Source organism: Mustela nivalis (assembly GCF_964662115.1).
Source record: "Mustela nivalis genome assembly, chromosome: X".
NCBI classification, from domain to species: domain Eukaryota; kingdom Metazoa; phylum Chordata; class Mammalia; order Carnivora; family Mustelidae; genus Mustela; species Mustela nivalis.
In genome coordinates this window covers 109,118,129-109,138,639 of record NC_139040.1, presented here as the reverse complement: position 1 = coordinate 109,138,639, position 20,511 = coordinate 109,118,129, and the positions used below count along the sequence as shown (strand labels likewise).

The 20,511-nt window shown below is 35.3% G+C and overlaps 1 protein-coding gene across 1 annotated transcript in view; it reads left to right on the top strand.

Moving 5' to 3' along the window:
• The window catches only part of IL1RAPL1 (interleukin 1 receptor accessory protein like 1), a 1,316,605-nt gene that overhangs the window by 827,058 nt on the left and 469,036 nt on the right, over positions 1-20,511 (top strand). The window lies entirely within an intron of this gene.

Below are 20,511 nucleotides of genomic sequence, written 5' to 3'. Positions count from 1 at the left end.
TAATGCAGCTGGTAACTTTAAATTGAAGCCATTGCTCATTTCCCATTCCAAAAATCCTAGGAACCTTAAGGATTATGTTAGATCTTCCTGCACTCTAAATGGAACAACAAAGCCTGGATGACAGCACATCTGTTTACTGCATTGTTTACTGAATGTCCTAAGTTTCCTGTTGAGACTTACTGTTCAGAAGAAAATATTACTGCTCACTGACAATGCTCTTAGTCACTTAAGAGTTCTGATGCAGGTGTATGATGAAATTAATGTTGTTTTCATGCCTATAAACGTAGCACCCATTCTGCAGCCCATGGATCAAGGAATAATTTTGACTTTTAAGTTGAATTATCTAATAAATACATTTTGTAAGGCTGTAGCTGCCCTAGATAGTGATTCCACTGATAGATCAGCCTTTTGGAAAGGATTCGCCATTCTAGGTGCCATTAAGGACATTCATAATTCATGGGGAGAGGTCATAATTATCAACACTGACAGGAGTTTTAAAAAAGTCGATTCTAGCCCTCATGGATGGCTCTGAGGGTTTTAAGACTTTAGTGGAGGAGTAATTGCAGATGTGGGTGGAACTAGCAAGAAAACTAGAATAAGAACTGGAGCCAGAAGATATGACTCAGTGGCTGCAGTGTCATGATAAAACTTGAATGGATGAGGAGTTGCTTCTTTTGGATGAGCAAAGAAAGTAGTTCCCTGAGATTGAATCTACTCCTGGTGAAGATGCTGTGAAGACTGTTGAAATAACAGCAAAGGATTTAGACTCTTACATTAACTTAGTTGATGAAGCAGTGGCAGAATTTGAGAGGGTTGACTCCAATTCTGAAAGTTGTACTATAGATAAAATGCTATCAAACAGTAACAAATACTGAGAAACCATTTGTGAAAATCAATATGGCCAACTTCACTGTTGTCTTACCTTAAGAAATTGCCACAGCCACCCCAACCTTCAGTAACCACTGCCCTGATCAGTTAGCAGCCATCACCATGGAGGCAGACCCACCACCAGCAAATATTATGATTTGTTGAAAGCTCATCATTTGTTGAAAGTCATCATTTTTAGCAACAAAATATTTTAAATTAAGCTACGTACATTGGTTTTTTAGACACAGTGCTACTGCACACATAATAAGCTACTGTATCATGTAAACATAACTTTTAGGTGCACTAGGAAAACAAAAAATTCTTTTGACTCACTTTATTGCAATAGTCATTTTATTGCAGTGGTCTGGAACAAAACCAACAATATCTCCAAAGTATGCCTGTAGCTCATTTAAAAACCTGCATTGAATAAACCAACAAGGTTTTCTTTCTGCTATGCCTACTGGATTATAATTTTTCCTGTTTACTCTTATGAAAACTACATGTATAATACTCATAGAAGGACTCAAAAGCTCAAAAGCTTCCAATCTCAATGGTAACAATATATGTTCAACAAGCCACCTAATTTGTTGTTGGTTCCTTTACTGATCATTTTAAGCCAAAATTTCTAGATGTGGTATTTTATATAAAAGAAGGCTTTTACCATAACTGTTTCAATAGTGATGTCACCTAAAAACTTTAAAACTTTATAGAAAAAAAATGTTGAAAATTATTTTGTAAATTTCATTGATTTGTCCTAAAGTTTTGCTTCTTTGGCCAGGAACCATTTGGAGGTTAGTTGGCCCAAGATCAGTGTAAACCCCACAAGGTATTCTTGGAGAGAATATGTTTCCTTAGAAATGCTGTAAGATTGAGACTGGGAAACTCGTTTTCCCACAGATAACAAGTTTCATGGCATAAATCTTTTCTTTATTCTGCAAGCAGTCTCCTCTCTCCTTGTTTATTTTATTTTATTTTTTTACTTTTTTAGCTTTTAAAAATAGTTATCTGGGTTATATCTCTGTCCTATATAAGTCAGGGGCACTTGTTATTGTTAACCAAGAATGCACATAAGACACATGTAAATTATTGTATTTTTGACCCCAACTCAAATGCACTGAACCCAAGTATCCACCATTAAACCTGAAAACACCAAACAGAAAAATAAATTCAGAATGGATTAAGGACCTAAGTATGAGACATGAAACCATTAAAATCCTAGAGGCACAGGGGAGCCTGGGTAGCACAGTCAGTTAATCGGCTGCCTTCTGCTCAAGTCATGATCCCAGGGGTCCTGGGATTGAGCCCCACATTGGGCTCCCTGCTCAGAGGGTAGCCTGCTTCTCCTTCCCCCACTCCCCCTGCTTCTGTTCTCTCTCTCCCTGTCTCTCTCTCTCTCTGTCAAATAAATAAATAAATAAGATCTATAAAATAAAATAAAATAAAATCCTAGAGGCACAGGCAGTACACCTCTTAGTCATTGGTCATAGCAACTTCTTACTAGATTTGTCTCCCAAGGCAGGGGAAAGAAAAGCAAAAATAAACTATTAAGAATTATATCAAAATAAAAAGGCTGTACACAGTGAAGGAAACAACAAAATTAAAACCCAGCCTACAGAATGGGAGAAGATATTTGCAAATGACATACCTAATAAAAAGTTAATATCCGGGGCGCCTGGGTGGCTCAGTGGGTTAAGCCTTAGCCTTCTGCTCAGGTCATGATCTCAAGGTCCTGGGATCAAGCCCACATTGGATGCTTTGCTCAGCAGGGAGCCTGCTTCCCCCTCTCTCTCTGCCTACTGTTCTGCCTACTTGTGATCTCTCTCTCTCTGTCAAATAAATAAATACAATATGTTTTAAAAAGTTAATATCCAAAATCTGTAAAGAACTTATAAAATTTAACACTCAAAAAATGAATAATCCAATTAAAAACTGGGCAGGGGGCATAAACAAACATTTCTCCAAAGACACAGATGGCCAACAGACACATGAAAAGATGCTGAACATCATTCATCATCAAGGAAATACAAATCAGAACTACAATAAAATATCATGTCACACCTTCCAGAATGGTTAAAATCAGCAACATAAGAAACAAGAGGTGTTGACGAAGATGTGAAAACCGTGGAATACTCAAAAAAAAGGGGAAGAAAAAAAAAGGAACACTTGGGCGCTGTTGGTGGGAATGCAACCTGGTATGGCCACTCTGGAAAACAGTATGGAGGTTTCTCAAAAAGTTACAAATACCTTATGATCCAGCAATTGCACTACTGGGAATTTACCCAAAGAATACCAAAACAAATACAAAAATACCAATTCAAACGCACCTATTTATAGCAACATTATCTATAATAGCCAAGATATGGAAGCAGCCCCAGTTCCCAAGTTCTGAGTTTCACTGATTGATGAGTGGGTAAAGAGGATGTGCCATATCTATATCTATATCTATATCTATATCTATATCTATATCTATAACGTGTGTGTGCACATGCATGCACATGCTATATATGTGTGTGTTACAAACATATACACACACACTGGAATATTATTCATCCATAAAAAGAATGAAATCTTGCCATTTGCAATTACATATATAGAGCTACAGAGTATAATGCTAAATGAAATAAGTCAGAGAAGGACAAAAACTATATACCATATGATTTCATTCATATATGGAATTTAAGAAACAAAATAAGTGAGCAAAGGGGAAAAAAGAAGAAAGAGAAAGAGAGAAACCAAGAACCAGACTCCTAATTGTAGAGAACAGACTGAGGGGAGGTAGGCAGGGGGATGGGTGAAACAGGTGATGGGAATTAAGGAGGGCACTTGTGATGAGCTCAGGGTGATGTACAGAAGTGTTGAATCACTATATTGTACACCTGAAACTAATATAACACTGTATGTTAATTAACTGGAATTAAAATTAAAACTTAAAACAATGTTCAAGGAGACACCTAAATTTAAAAAAATTAATGCTACATACATCATATTGTCTGTATGGAATGTTGAAAAAGTCCAACATGATTTTAAATTCCTCTGAGAATGCTGAGCCTTTTAAACTTGAAGGATCAAGACATCAGAGGTGAATCAGCTCTTTTGAATTCCTATTCCTATTGTGGAAATTGGCTAATATTTTCATTAATTCGGTTTAATTAATTTCATTCTTTTTGGAGCCATGAAAAATGATCTGTTTATTATAAATTAGAGTAATCTTAGAAATAATGTGATGGTAAATAATCATTTAATAAAACTGAAATAAAATGCCAAGAATAAACTATAAAAGACAATGGGATCACTCATAGTTATTACTGTCAGTTTAAACTGAAGAAAACAGTGTGATTTCTAACATTATCAGAATCAGGTAGTAAGTGAAATACAAATGTGAATCTGTACAGTAATGGATTTAATTTATTGGATTTATGCTTATTTGATTAATGAATGAATGAGTGGCAAAAGTTTGTAAAGCAGTCATTTCAACACAGCACATAGATTAGACAATGGCAGGTAAGGAAGTATTTATTATTCTATTATTACTGATAGAGTTTTTGATACATTTTATTTTTCTGTTAATGTTCAGAATTTCGTCCACCTCGGGAAATATGTATTTACTCTGAAAAATAGGAGAGAGTAGGTGGAGACCATCGGCTCCCCACAGAGTTCTGGGTAAAAGACAAGGAGAGAGAAAAAGAGCAAAAACAGAGGTACAATCACCAAAAAACCTTATGAAAGGTGGCATTTGTTCTACAGCTTCACGTGTTCCAATAACACATTAACTTAGCCTTAAAGTTTAAATCATTTGTGCATGGCTTGTTTCAAAATTTTATTATTTTACTTTTGTTCAGATATCAGAAAAATTCCCAATTAGACTGAACATGTTCTCTAATAGTATCCCAACTTTTCTTGCCTTTTTTTATAAAGTCTCATGTAGCAAGTAAGACATCTTCCCTATCACTTTCCTTATACCAAGTCTTTGTCGAGCATGAGATATTGCTCATAGACTATAAGAAACTTCTTTCTAGATCCCAAATCAGCATAACATGCTTATACCCTATTGCTTTCCAACACAAACATCTTCTAGTCCTACTGGGCTACTTGGTATCATCCCAGTGTATCATATACATTCCCAGACCCAGATCTCTGCTGACACCTTCGGCCTCATATCTTCCTTCTTCCTCATCACATCCCTGAATCCTCTCCATGTACAAGACCAGATCATATGAAATTTCTTCTAGCCTGATCTCTCCTTCCACAGAACTCAGATAAGAAATCAAATCTGAAAGAGCTTGAATCCCTTCTATTACAGTCAAGCCCAATATTCTGTGTTTTTGGAGATTATGTTTGAAAACCTCTGGCAAAGGAGAACGCATTATTTCCCAATGAGGTACAGTCTTTGAACAGTTTTGGAAAGTAGAAAGTTCTTGTGCTGCAGTAAGACCTGCCTCAGTATAGCCACTCATTTCTTCTTTAGTCTTGCCATCCTTGACACTAGACTGAACACTTCTTTATATTAGGAATAGTTCTGTATTCTCCAATGCCTAACACAATGATAGGCATGTTGTACATGGTAAAAGTAATTTTTTAAATACAACCTGTGTTTGAGTTCTTTCACTCTCCTACCCACTCTTCTCTGTATGAACCACGTTTTTTCTGTGTGCCTCCCTGGGAATACACGTATATAGTCTGACCTTTATAAGCCACAGTGGTCTACACTGACTATAGTAAAGTTACTCTTTTTTCTAGAAAGGCAGCCTGTGTTCACACTTACCAATATTGTATTGGTTCATCATTCTGCTGACAGCAATTGTGCTTATACTCAATTAAACTGAAACAAAACTATTACCATTACTATTATAGCTACAACAACTGCTACTGCTACTACTACCTATTTTTATTCTTATTCTTATTTTGACCCCAAACTGTGTCTTCCTTACCTTTTTTTGGTAACATCTGTGGCTTGGGAATCCAAGTATAAAATATGTTTTATTCTTGTTAAATTTATGCTGTTATATTAGGCCTATAATTCCCTTCATGGAGATCATTTTGGATTTTGATTCTGTCATCCCATATTCAATAACCCATCCATATTTGCATTACTGGTAAATCGCATAACTATTCCTTCTATGGCTTTATCCACATCACTGACTTAAAATATTCAATGGGAAAGTTTGGAGACCTGCCATTAGAACCCTCTCTCTCTCTTTCTCTCAAAATGGGTCAATTAACCTATACTATTTTACTTTATTACTATATACTTGTACTATATTACTGTATGTTAGATATTTTTATGTTGCATTATCATATACTACATGTATATAGGAATATCTATTTACCTAGTTCCTATCACATAAATAAAACTTGGTAAGGTGAGATTAATGATAGGAATATAATAAATGGCATGCCTTATTCAAAAGAAATGGATGATAATGGAAATATAGCATGCTTAGTGTAATCATATGATACCTTGGGGAGTATATAACACATGCATATTGAAATAATTGTCTTTATTATGCGTATTCTCTCTCATTCCATTTAACTTGATAATTACTTGACTACAGTTCCTGAAATTGAGCAAAAGACTCCAAGAAAATTTGCAAAAACATTATAACTTAATTCTTGAATAAAATATACTCTGGGGTGTCCAGATGGCTTACTCAGTTGAGCTTCCAACTTTTGGTTTTGGCCCGGTTAATGACCTCAAAGCTGTGAGATTGACCCCTCCATCAAGCTCCACACTGAGCATGGAAGCTGCTTAAGATTCTCTCACCCTCTCCCTCTGCCTTTCCCCACCACTAGGAAAAAATATATGTATATTCTGAAAAATATTAGGAATAATATGAAACAATCTACTGATAAACATTACTTTCAGTGAATAAAATGATCAGTGCTCTCTAAAGTTTCTGTATTTGTTAAAACTTCTTAAAACTCCTTCAGTGATATGTATTTCTGAGGCTGTTTAATTTTTTGTTTGGGAAAATCTTAAAGACAGTTTAGATCGTTAAACCAGTAAATTTACAGACAATTATATAAGCTTGTGTTATTAATGTCATTAAATAATTGCATAAGCCTTAGAGCCTGCCATTTGTTACTGATTCTCTCCCTGTGATCAAGTATTTAGCATTATATCTTTGAAAGAATAAATGATGCCACACTTCATGGATCAAGAAGGTAACCACATTTTGTCAGAATATAAACACTGTCTTATAAACTGTAGTAAAACCAAGCATTCATGATATTTTTTACAAACAGTCCCATTCTCTTTGAATGATTTACATCTGTTATAAATCCCATATTGTCTGACTTAATGACTCATGAAAATGTAAACTAAAAGTGAAAACGTTAACATAATAAAATAAATAATGGCATTAAATCACTAGTTGGTCTATTTGAATTAATGGTCTGTATTTCTAGACAAGTAATTTTGCCCTTTTGTCTTAATTCTGTTTCAGTTACCAATCTTACTATCTCATTTTAGCAGAAAATGTTAGTTTTAAAATCTGTGTTTTCTTATCACAAAGAATTTATTTAATCAATGTCCTACTGATGGGCATTTAAGTTGATTTTAATCTATTGATGAAAGTAAAAAGCTTGGTATCTTTTTTAAACATAAAATTCTGAGTCTGGTTCTGTATGAGGAGTACATGTTTATTTTATATATATTCAAAACACCCCGTCATGTATTCTCTACTTAAAATTGTAGAATTAGGTCATTGTTGTAGTGAAAGAAATGGTTAGCTAGGATAATTTTTTAATGAATTCTGCTGGAAACTTGAAGAGTTTAAAAACTCATGTTAAAACCTTGATTTATATTTTAAAATAACAATAGGATTGAATACAAGTACTATTCCTCAGCTACAATAGGATTGAATACAACTACTATTCAAGTTGCTATTTTAAAATAGTTGAATCTGTTCCTTGGTTCATTTGTGAAACACAGCCTACCTCACTAAAAGGATCAAAAACTTACTCATATCCTTAGCTAATGTAAGAATATATATTTTTAGCTAAGTTTTATTTTAAAAGAATCAACAAGATTTATAAAAACAATGGCTAAAGTTGACCAAACTTCTGTAGAGTGAATATAATCTTCCATAATTTCTGAAAAGTTCTTTAAAATGCTATATATCTTAACTGGTTTGACCTAAAACTTAATATATCTGTATTTATTTTTATATCTCTGAAGACAACAGGTGATTTTTAAGGTTATACTGGTCCATAATAATAGCACAGTTTTAAGCAAACACAATTATAAGAAATATTAATGACCATGCTTTCATTATATAGCAGGAACTATGCATAGTATTTAAAAGATTTGATTTGATGTCAGAAAATTATGAAAATTAGATAGTTAGAAACCATCTACTTAAATATACAATATCTGTCACAGATGTTTCTGAATACCATAAACTATGTATCCCAAAATAAATGACTTTAAACTATTTTCACACATTTTTCAGACTTTGTTTTAAATGAAACACCTTCATATAACACAATTTTAACTGACAATAAGATTAAGTGCTGAGTTTTCATTTTTTACTTAAAAAATAAGCATGCAAACACTCAAATTCACTGTCAAATGCAGCCTTATTTATCTTAATGCACATGTTTAGTAATAGCACACTGCAACTGATTTTTTTAAAAATCAAAATTGATTTGTTAATTCTAAGAATTATAATGAAATCAGTCAAGTCAGTTAAACTTAACCAAATTTCTTTAATGCCATGACCTTGATGTTCAGCATTTCTCTTGAAACATAGTATGTACTCTCTTTTTGTTTCTTTGTGCAAACTCCATGCCATTGTAGCAGGGACTGTAACCTCATTGCCACTATAGGCAGTGTCAGTTACTTTGCTAATGATTAAAATTCTCATTGACTCATACTGATCCACAGTGATTCTCAGTCAATTTTTCCTGGGTGAAGATGTGCAAGTAATTAAGTAGAAGCAACAAAATTGTTGTTCAGATACACTCATTAATTTTGCCTGAACATTCATGATCTTTGACAAATATTTTCCTATACTGTCATATCTTGCCATTGCGAATTTAATGATACTATTGTAAAAATAATGTTAACATTACTAAAGGAATGCTTAATATAAAATTTAAGTAATTAGAGTAGCACATCTTTGGGCTAAATGTTTTCTCCTCTTGGTGGATTTTATGGGTTAAATGACTGATATTCTAAAAGCTTTTCCTACAGAAGTTTTATATTGTACCACTTCCAAAAGCAGAGTATTCAGTGACTTTGGATATCCTGATGATTGTTTTTGATGAAAAGAACTAGTGTACTCATTTTGACAAGAGAAGACATGCAATTCCCTTTACTCCAGAAGATAGTGTCTCTTTTTAAATTAAATCATTTTAAGATTTTTATTTGTTTATTTGACACATCACAAGTAGGCAGAGAGGCAGGCAGAGAGTGAGAGAGAGAGAGAGAGAGGAGGAGGAGGCAGGCTCCCTGCCGAGCAGAGAGCCCGATGCGAGGCCCCATCCCAGGACCCTGGGATTATGACCTGAGCCAAAGGCAGAGGCTTTAACCACTGAGCCACCCAGGTGCCCCAATTAAATCATTTTAAAAATCCCATTCCCCATTTATCTTTATTAAGACATTTTATGCAATCTGAGTATAATGTGTATGTGCATGATTTTTTTTTTAATTTCCAGACTGATTGCTACATAGGGGAAAGAGGGGTTAAACTGTTGCAGTTATATTTTAATGTTCTCAAAAACCTTTCTGCCGAAATATATTAAGCAATGAATGTGCACATGTGGGGTTTTTTTTTTTTTTGGATTTATGAAACAAATGTATGGCCTACAGAGAAAGAGAAATATCTTAAGTGGTGACAAGGATGTTTTGTATGAAGAACTGAGAAAGTTCTCTCAATTCAAAGCAAGTGATAGAACTACAAACTCAAGAAGTAGTAGTCTCTACTGAATATCTATCTCAAAGATGCGTTTTGGGAATAACTAAATCAATTAATTTTACATTCAGGGGTGATTTGATTCCCTCGTGGCCCTTCTGATTTCAAGTGATTTATGAACAGACTTCAGTTTTTTTATGTTAGTTAGTTCCATGGTAGGTATAGCAGAAAGCATAATAGAGATCTCTATAATGGCTCTGTCTAAATTGGGCTGTAGGAAAATACTTCTTTAGCTGTTTACTTTGCATATGAAATAATGCTTACTAGAAAATGTAGTGATATTATTTAATGAATTATGGAAATTTTTCCTGTTGACTTACTGTAATGCCTTTCATTTACCAATCTATACTTTTAAAGGAATATTAAGTATGTTATTGATACAGAAGAATAAATATATCATATAGAAACAGTTTAAAGAATAAAAACAAACATGAACTCTTTTACCTCAGCCACCCGTTTTTAAAATAAGGCAGTATGATACCACACCTTATAAAACCCATGGCCTCCTGGATCTCATCCTCCATTCTCCCTTCAGATGTAACTACTTCATATGTAAGTGCTGTCCTAAATTTTATGGTACTTTTTCCCCCTTTGCTTTATAGTTTTACCATATATTATATGTTAACTAAAAATATATAGTCTTGTTAAATTTGTTATATGATTGCATTCATTTGTACACATTCATTCTTCTGGGGCTTATTTTTTCAGTTCTGCTTTAGATAGTATCATAATGGTGGCAGTATCAGCATTTTTTCATTTGTGTTGTATAATATGTAATTTTGTGAATATATTAGAATTTAATTTGTTCATTTTACTGATGATGGACGTAGGACCATTTTCAGTTTTTTGCAATTATTAACAATGCTTCTATGACTATTCCTATATTTGTGTCCTGGTGTACATATGGAAAAATGTCTCCAGGGCATGTGTATACTGAGGATTTCAGCTGCTGGGCCTCTGTGTATATTTTGAATTATATTAGGTAATGTGAAATTGTTCTTCATATGAGTTATACCAGTTTACACACCCATAAGTATGTTCAACCACAACTGTAATCAAGCCCTTGACTGTCGCCTGCCCACTTTACTTTTACGTTATTTGTCTTAACGCTGATTCAAAGGAGGAATTTACATATTCTGGTTACTAGATCTTTGCCAGTAATATGTACTAAAAATATCTTCTCTCAGGTTTTGGCTTATCTTTTTAGTCTTCTTACAGTACCTATGATCAAAGCCAGTTCTAAATTTTAATCTAAGAATATTTATTATACCTTTTCTTTCTGGTTTACAATTTGGAAATCTTTTTGAGTTTTGTTTTTACTGGGGTTTCTAGCCTCAAGTTTCATATCAACAAAATACTTATCAGAATCATGTTGTTTATCTTGAGTGTTAATATTTACTTATCTAAAAATTATTAGGATATACACATACACATAAAATGTGTGCTTTTGTATACACATACATGCACACAGATATATATATATATACATATATATGCATGCATATATATGTATGTGTGTATGTGTGTGTGTATCTGTACCAAAGCTTATTTTAAGATTTCAACTTAATTTTAAACTTGAGTTATCTGCCTTATCATGCATAAGCTACCTTTTCCTTACTTTATTACTTTAGGTAGTTCTTAAAAACACTTCTACTTTGCAGAAGAGGTGATAGTGGCAAATCTTCATCTATTTGTCTTTGAATTTATTCTTTGACAGACACAGATTTTATTCAGTGGCTTGAGAGAATCTATGGGATTTTTAATTTTTTGAGACATTGTCATGCTCATGATTTATTGTTCTTCAGACAATTGATTCTAACTTAAATGTCCCATGAAATAATAGAACACATTCAGTGCATTTCATTTTACTAATCATGTGCAGATCCAATTTTACTTTTTTAAAGCTCCTTCCATTAGTGCTAATGTGTTTGTCTCTTTTTTCAATAAATACAGTAATCATTGGGCAGTTGGTGAGAAAGAATAGATTAGAAGATTGTTCATTTATATTTTCAAAGTGATGAAACAGAAATTCTGTGGTTTTGTTTGTTTGTTTAATTTATTTTTTATTTATTTGTAGCATAACAATATTCATTATTTTTGCACCACACCCTGTGTTTTATGAGCTTTTGCTTGTTGGTTTCTGGCAAAGTATTTTACTCATTTAAATGCCAGAGCCCTGACTATGAACTGTGATTTGGGTTAGGCCATGTTCTAGTCATATTAACTAAGATATTCCTCATTCATGCATTCAGTCATTCATTCAACAAATATTTTCCTTTGTGCCATGTTATGTTCTAGAAATTTGGATCAAGCAGTAGACAAAACAGACATACAAAAATCCTCATCCTGTAGAACTTAAGCAAAGATTATAATAGTACTGCTTACAGATATATGAAAGTTTATAAGCTCTATAGAAAATAGCATATGACTCTGCATCTTGGATTTTCATGTGCATGTGAATCACCTGGGGATTCTGTTACAGTGCAGAATGTCACTGTAAGTCTTGAGTGAGATTTTGCATGTCTAGCAAGTTCCTTTGCCAGGGCTGCTAGTTTGGGAACACAGTTGGAGTAACAAGGACTGTATGGTAAATGGTGGCAGGGGGATAAAGAGTAGAGAATATGAGGGAAACTGGCTACGATTTTAGATATAATGACTAAGGTGAGCCTTATTAACAAGGTGACAATTGGGCAAAGATATGAAGAAGATGAGAGATTTTAGCTTTATTCTTATATAGGGAAATAAAACCAGCCAGTGAAGAGGCCTTATATGGGAACATGCCTGATAATATGGCCAGTGTGGATGGAGTAGAATGAGCAAGGACAGTGGTAGTAAATCAGACTTGAGAAACCTTGGGTGGGGAGCAGTCCTTGTAGGGCCTTCAAGAGCATTATAAGCGCTTTGGGTTTTATGGAGAAGGGGACCCATTCCAGAGTTCTGAGCAGGGAGTGACATACTTTTACTTATATCTTTAGAAGATCACTCTTACTGCTGAGTAGGCAACAGAAAATTGAAGGATCAGGGTGGAAGCAGTGAGGCCAGTTAGGAGTCTAAAGAATACATTCCATCTCTGGCTAAGGTTATAGTGAAAGAGATGAGGAGAAATGGTCATGTTCAAAATAAATTTTGAAAGTAGAGCTAAGAAAACTCTTTGACATCTTAGATGTAGGATGTGAGAGAAAGAAAGGAGGCAAGGATGACTGCATGGTTTTGGGCCTGAGTTTCTTGAAGGGTGGAGGTGCCTTCAAGGGATATGGGACAGGGCTGGGTTTTCAGGAGCGCACCGGAAGTTCAGTCTATGTACGTGTTGTGATGAGTCTCAGGGGTGCCAAGCTGACTTCCCAGTGGAGATGTGGAGTAAACAACTACACCTGAGAACCTGAAGTTGAGGAGACAAGAACAGCACTGGAGATAAAAAATTTCTTCTCTTATAGAATTCCCGTAATAATCCTCTGCCATTCTTCTGTTATTCTCATTTTATAATTGGAGATCCATGGTCAGAGAATATAACTAATTGACTCATCTGCCAAATGGCGGAGCAGAAACTCAAGATATTATCTGTCTGGCTCCAGAGGCTACACTGTTCACCTGCTTCAGGGGTAAGACAATCCACACCAGTCACAAACCGCTTATGCACTTAATCAGAGCAAGTCAGAAATATTTTTAGGCAGGAAAATGGAATTGACTGTTTATCTTTTTCGTTGCTTTGTTGGCCCACTGTAGACAGATGCCTTTAAGTCAGTACTTGGCAGGTTTCCATATGCTCTAGAGTACCATGCTCATCTGAATGTGGCCCGATGCTTCCTGAATCACTTGTGTTATGGCTCTAATAGAGGAAAGAAAACTTGTGTTATGGCTCTAATAGAGGAAAGAAAACCATGTAGTAACTGATCCAGTATCCACAGTGAAGAAATCTGTGTTTTTCAGTATTAGAAAGGAAGGAAAGTGGGAATATGAATATTATTCCTTATCCCCCAGTGGGAAAACTATGAAGAATGTTCTATATGGTTTCTCAGAGGTCCCCAGCAGGGCTGAGCTCTAGTTGCTCACAGCAATAACCCACTCATTAATATCATTTATTGGCTTTCCTTGCATCCCTACTTTACCTTTTACATTATGCTTTGCTTCTTGGGATTGCCTTCCAAAGAGACTATTTTCACCCAAGTGCATATCTCTGGCTAACCTGAGAGAAGTGACAATGTAAAACGTGCTTAATTGGTCTATCCAGAATAATTCTAATTTGTACGGTAGTGCCTGGCAAATAGTGAATAAATATTTGCCAGAACAATGAATGATTGCAACTTTCTTTAATGATCACTAACTAATAATAGTAGTTGTTGTTTATTTTAGGCAAATGCATTTTTTTTAAAGATTTTATTTACTTGACAGAGAGAGACACAGCGAGAGAGAGAACTCAAGCAGTGGGAGAGTGAGAGGGAGAAATAGGCTCCCCGCTGAGCAGGGAGCCCAATGTGGGGCTTGATCCCGGGACCCCAAGATCATGACCAAGTGCACGGAACCCCAGGATTATGACCAAGCCAAAGGCAGATGCTTAAGGACTGAGCCACCCAGGCGCCCCTAGGCAAATGCATTTTTGATAGGATACAGATAACTTGCTGTTTGTCAACTGCTGTTAACCAATCGCATTCCTTTTTCTACCTTTCCGGAAGCAAGAATTCTTAAGAATTTGGTGTGTGTGGTTTCAGTCTGTGTTGTGTGTGTGTATATGGTATTTGACGTTTACTAAATTCCATAATTTTCTACATTTGATATGTAACTTGCTTTTTCACTCAAATTTATGATTTTGAGCTGTATCCATACTGTCTGTTGCTTTCTCTTTGATTCAATTTTTCCTATTCTTTTTTTTTCTATAAGGTTTGAAACTATTAAATTCTATTTTTTAATGATTTTCTGTAGATCTTTAAGAAACATATAAATTTCTATTTTTAAGAGTGACTACAAATAACGAGCTAATATTCTGTTAAAATTAATGAGTCTCTCTTACCCTTCTGTCAAAATGTAAGCCATAGTTTACCCCCCCCCCCCCAGCTCTCTGGGTCTACTTTCATGTTAGTGTTTTCTGGAACTTAGTGTGAAGCTGTTTTTAAACAACAGAAGGCTTTTTTCACTATTATCTTTATTGATTCTTATTTAGGTTCATGAAATTTTATTTGTTTGCTTCTTGAATCTATCTCCTTCTTTTTTTTTAAGATTTTATTTATTTATTTGACAGAGAAAGACCACAAGAAGGCAGAGAGGCAGGCAGAGAGAGAGGAGGATATCTCCTTTAAATGCACTTTTTTTTCTTGCCGGCAATGTGTCTGCTTTAGTCACTGGGTTGTGGTAGTTAATCTAGGTCTTGACAAGTAGAATTTTGCCATGAAAAGAGAGAGAGGACAATCTTTGCAAGGTGGCAATACCTGGGTTTATTTGCATGTGCATTACCCTGTGGAAACTGCTTTGTGTTGTTCTCCTGGCTGGTAATGCACTCCATGGTCTAGAAACTATGTATATTAAAAATAAACTGATAAGAAAGGATACAAACCGCACATTAAAAAGTGACCAGAAAGAAAGTGCTATCAACTGTCAACTAAGACAGTACTTGTGATATGTTCAAATACACAAAGATTTGTTTGGAAACATTTCCCATATTTCTTGAGTGCCTCATCCAATGCCAGTGTAAACAAATGCAATGAAATATTTTCATTTAAATTTTAAGCAGAATTTCTGCATGTGCTTATCCTCAGTGTCTGGGCATTGTGACTAAAATTTTCCGTGTTTGTAGACCACAGAGCTCCCCTCTTACTCCTAGAGTCATTCTTTTTTTTTTAATATTTTATTTATTTAACAGACAGAGATCACAAATAGGCGGAGAGGCAGGCAGAGAGAGAGGAAGAAGCAGGATCCCTGCTGAGCAGAGAGCCCGATGCAGGGCTCAATCCCAAGACCCTGGGATCATGACCCGAACTGAAGGCAGAGGCTTTAACCCACTGAGCTACCCAGTTGCCCCTTCTAGAGTCATTCTTTTTTTTTTATTTGACAGAGAGAGAAATCTCAAGTAGGCAGAGAGGAGGCAGGCAGAGAGAGGGGAGAAGCAGGCTCCCCGCTGAGCAGAGAGCCCGACGTGGGGCCCAATCCCAGGACCCTGAGACCATGACCCAAGCTGAAGACAGAGGCTTAACCCACTGAGCCACCCAGGCGCCCCTCCTGGAGTCATTCTTAAGCACTAAGACAAACCCTCACTTTTTCCCTCTCTTTAACACTGATGTGTTCCATATATCTAAATTAGTTCTCTAATTATTTGTTGTATGCAGTCTCACCACCACCTGTACTTCTTTATTAGTGCCTCAGTCCTCCTGTTCTTACCAAAAGGTTCTCAGAAAATGTAAGTGCCTAAAAACACATATTAGCCTGTGCCCAACAGGTAAAACTGCAAGTGTTCATGTTGCTGGAAGCCCCCTCTCATGCATTCTGATCACTGTACTTGCCAAAAAGGCAGACGCCCTTGCACTCTGTCCTGGTCTTGCTGTGATGCATGATGCTCTGGTCTGGCTAGGACATTTCTGGGGTTTGTATGATACCTGTCATCTTCAGTACTTCCAGGACCCCAAGAGTTCAACCCAATTAAAGTCCTAGGCCATAATTTTGTTTCCCAATAACACGTTAAATTCTGCTATGCACTCCTCACAGCCTCACCAGAGGAAAGAGGGGAAAATGTACTTTCCCCCCATTCCTCTTCTCAAAAGAGTCTTTTATTACTCTGTTCTGGGTTCTCTTGTCTCTCTTTCTGCAAATTTACTTTTTCTGTGATGTCTTGTGTGTTTTATGTATCTTTATTCCTTTTGCAAGAAAGAGGAGGCTCCACCAACAGTTTGCTAATATCACCAGTGCCTGCTTATAGCTCTGTTCTGTATGTATAGCGTTTATCTTTCTTTGTGGAATTTAGACTGATTTGATCATTCATTTAGACTTGCAGTCCACACTACAGGCAATCCAAAACTACCACCATGACAAATTAATGCTCTGTCATAGGCAGAGCTGTTGTCTCCCTATATTCTGAGACCCTCAGATCATTGTTAAAACAGATCAATATTAAGTGTTAATTTTTATTGCCCAGTGGAGTTACTTACACTTATCCGTGAAGAATCCATTTTCAATCAAACAGTTCTCTGTTCACTATTTATAATCCCCTCAAAGGAACCAATCATACTGAAAGGGAATCAGAGGCTTTTGCATTTTTTACTGTCCATTTTCCTGAGAGTGTGTACTTACTGGACTGAATTCCTGGCATTTATTGTAAATGTGTAAATTCCATTTAAAGTGCCCTTAAGATTTTGATAACCCAAATGACCAAGTAAGTTTTAGCTATTCGTCTGTATCCATGCTGGCACACATACACATACTGAGCAGCTGTCAAAATTTTAGTTGATGCTGCAGGCCTTTGTATTGAGAAAGTTTTAGAATCTGATCATTTAGTTCAGAAAAAAATAACATATTCTTTTTTTTTTTTACTTTTGGAAGTTATCTATAACTGTTCATTATAAATACCTAATTTGCACTTGTTAGAAACAGCCCCTTCTAATGTTTATACAATTAGGGTTTTTAATTCTACAAACACATTCTAATTACTGTTTCATAAGCTATAGCCTTATAAGCTACTTCTAAGGGAATTTATGACTTCATGTTTTGTTATGGTATCATAATTTAAGCTTTAGATTCCCTAAAATGTGCTTCTTTTTGAATAAAAATAAAAAAAAAAACTAAGTGAACTTGGGTTTTCAGAAGACTATGGCATATTCTTTTTTTAAAATGAGACAGGTTTTCAGTAATTCAGCATATGTTTTGTTATTGATTTTGCATTCTCAGTGTAAAATCAGATGAAGAAAATATCTTCCAACATTTCTTCAGTTTCCAGGAACACCATCTACTTTCTCAAGCATGCATTTTATCTGGAAAATATTGGGATGATGTAAACCTTGAGCCAAAGCATTTAAATTTAGATTATTTTCAAAATTGGACAAGTCATTTCAGGCTGAATTTGAGAATAAAATGAATTTTTAAATAGTAAAAGGATAAATAAAATGAAATACATTGATTACTGAAAAAATTAGGCCATCCTAAATGATGTGTTAAAAAAAGACATTGAACATAGATTTCATCCATTATCTTTGTTTTAAGGAGACACTGTCTCCTGCACATGAGGTAGAAAATGAAATCCAAGGGAGACTGAAGTGCCACAGAGGAAATCACATCTGAATGGGAGTTTTCAATTATCTGACCAGTACTTAATCTTTAGGTTACCCAGAATGTATTATTTTTTCTCAGCCATTAGTTAAGTTACATGCATTTTTAACATTCCGGTTGATTCCCTATGACAGTTTAATTTACTAGCTGCTTTGGTTCTTTCAACTGTGCACATTATAAAGAACAGTTATTCTTTGTTACTTTGGTAAAGTTATTTCAAGTCCACGGTGGGAAGAAAGTACTTCCTAACTCTTCTCCATTTCTTTTAGTATTTGTTTATATCTTATTTCATCAAGACATTACTGCCTTCCTTTCTGCCTTTTAACCCATTGGAAACAAAAATGAGTCTACAAATCCAAAAGAATGATCTTCTTTTAGAATAGAATAATACCTTGTAGTTTACTGTGATGAGGAAGTTGTCATTAAGATGTATAGTTTTCTGAACTTTTCCAGATTTTTGTTGCTGGACAATGCTTTAAATATATTCTTGCTAATTTAATTAAGTTTCCATTTTGCATACTTAAAGCATCTGCTCTTATGGTCTTCTTAAAACATTTCCCGAGTCACATTTACATGAGCTAATCAAGCCATGCAATAGGTGGGAACTCTATTTTTTAAGAACTCTTTATTACATAACAAGAGACACACACATGCATACACACATGTTTATTAAATTTCCAGAAACATATATACTATGGATTTTTCATCTTTGATTTAAATTATATATAATATAAATTTCACTTACATCTGTATGTCAACCTAAGTATTTTAATTGTAAGATTTCCCTGTAATTTGTCTCTGTAATTCTCTTTTTTCTGGTCATAGTAAATTTTAGATTCTTTGACAATAGCTTTTGTTTATTATCACTAGAAATACTTCTCTTGGGCTAGATTGTTAATTAACTGTCATTTTTCTACATGGTGTAAAAGAAAATTGAAAAGAAGTGTACATGAGCAAACAGAATTTCACATACTGTTGACTGCTTATAGTATCTTCAAACTTTAAAAATATATATTAAAATTTGTATCCTATTCAAAGTCATCATAATCATAACTTTACTCTCTAATTCATTACACTAGAGCTCTGTAAAGAAGCTGTTTAATACTGAATGAGAAGATATCAATGTATCTCTTAAAGTGGCCATTAAAAGCAGAATTCTGCTTTTCAATTTGTGTGTTTTCTGTGATGAGTATCATTGCCATTGTAGCTAGCTTTCTGTGCATTTACAAAGATTCCAGTATAAGCCCAGAAACATTAAAGTCTGAGAGCAGTGTTTCATTTTTGGCCTCTACTGTAAACTGATAAATGACATTATTAGTATTACTTTTTTTAAATAAGTGGTTCAAGCTAAAAATATGCATCCAGATCAGTAGGGTCCTCTCAAAGAAGCCACTCCTTTATTTCATTAATTCATTAGCCCAAATAACACTACAAGTCTTCCTTTTAGAAATGCTTTCACAAGCCAACTTATGAACCAGAAAATGAAGACTCATTTCTTTATGATTAAAACCTTATTTTTGGCCAAAAGTCGTATTGCCCAATACACCACTTACTCTCTTACTGAATCTGATTCTCAATGAATTGTTTTCTAAAGTTCAAAGCAGTTCTTAGAAGAATGAGGACTATTCAACCATTGAGACTATTTTTTTTTTAAGATCTTATTTATTTGACACACAGAGAGAGAAATCACAAGTAGGCAGAGAGGGGGAAGCAGGCTCTCAGCCAGAGAGGGGGAAGCAGGCTCTCAGCCAGAGAGCCCAACTTGGGACTCGATCCCAGGAGCCTGAGATCATGTCCTGAGCTAAAGGCAGAGGCCCAACCCACTGAGCCACCCAGGCGCCCAACCATTAAGACTATTAAGAAAGCTGAGCTAAATGGATGAAGGACCTCAATGTGCGAAAGGAATCCATCAAAAATCCTTGAGGAGAACACAGGCAGCAACCTCTTCGACCTCTGCCGCAGCAACATCTTCCTAGGAACAACGCAAAAGGCAAGGGAAGCAAGGGAAAAAATGAACTATTGGGATTTCATCAAGATCAAAAGCTTTTGCACAGTAAAGGAAACAGTTAACAAAATCAAAAGACAACTGACAGAATGGGAGAAGATATTTGCAAACGACATATCAGATAAAGGACTAGTGTCCAGAATCTATAAAGAACTTAGCAAACTCAACACCCAAAGAACAAATAATCCAATCAAGAAATGGGCAGAGGACATGAACAGACATTTCTGCAAAGAAGACATCCAGATGGCCAACAGACACATGAAAAAGTGCTCCATATCACTCGGCATCAGGGAAATACAAATCAAAACCACAATGAGATATCACCTCACACCAGTCAGAATGGCTAAAATCAACAAGTCAGGAAATGACAGATGCTGGCGAGGATGTGGAGAAAGGGGAACCCTCCTACACTGTTGGTGGGAATGCAAGCTGGTGCAGCCACTCTGGAAAACAGCATGGAGGTTCCTCAGAATGTTGAAA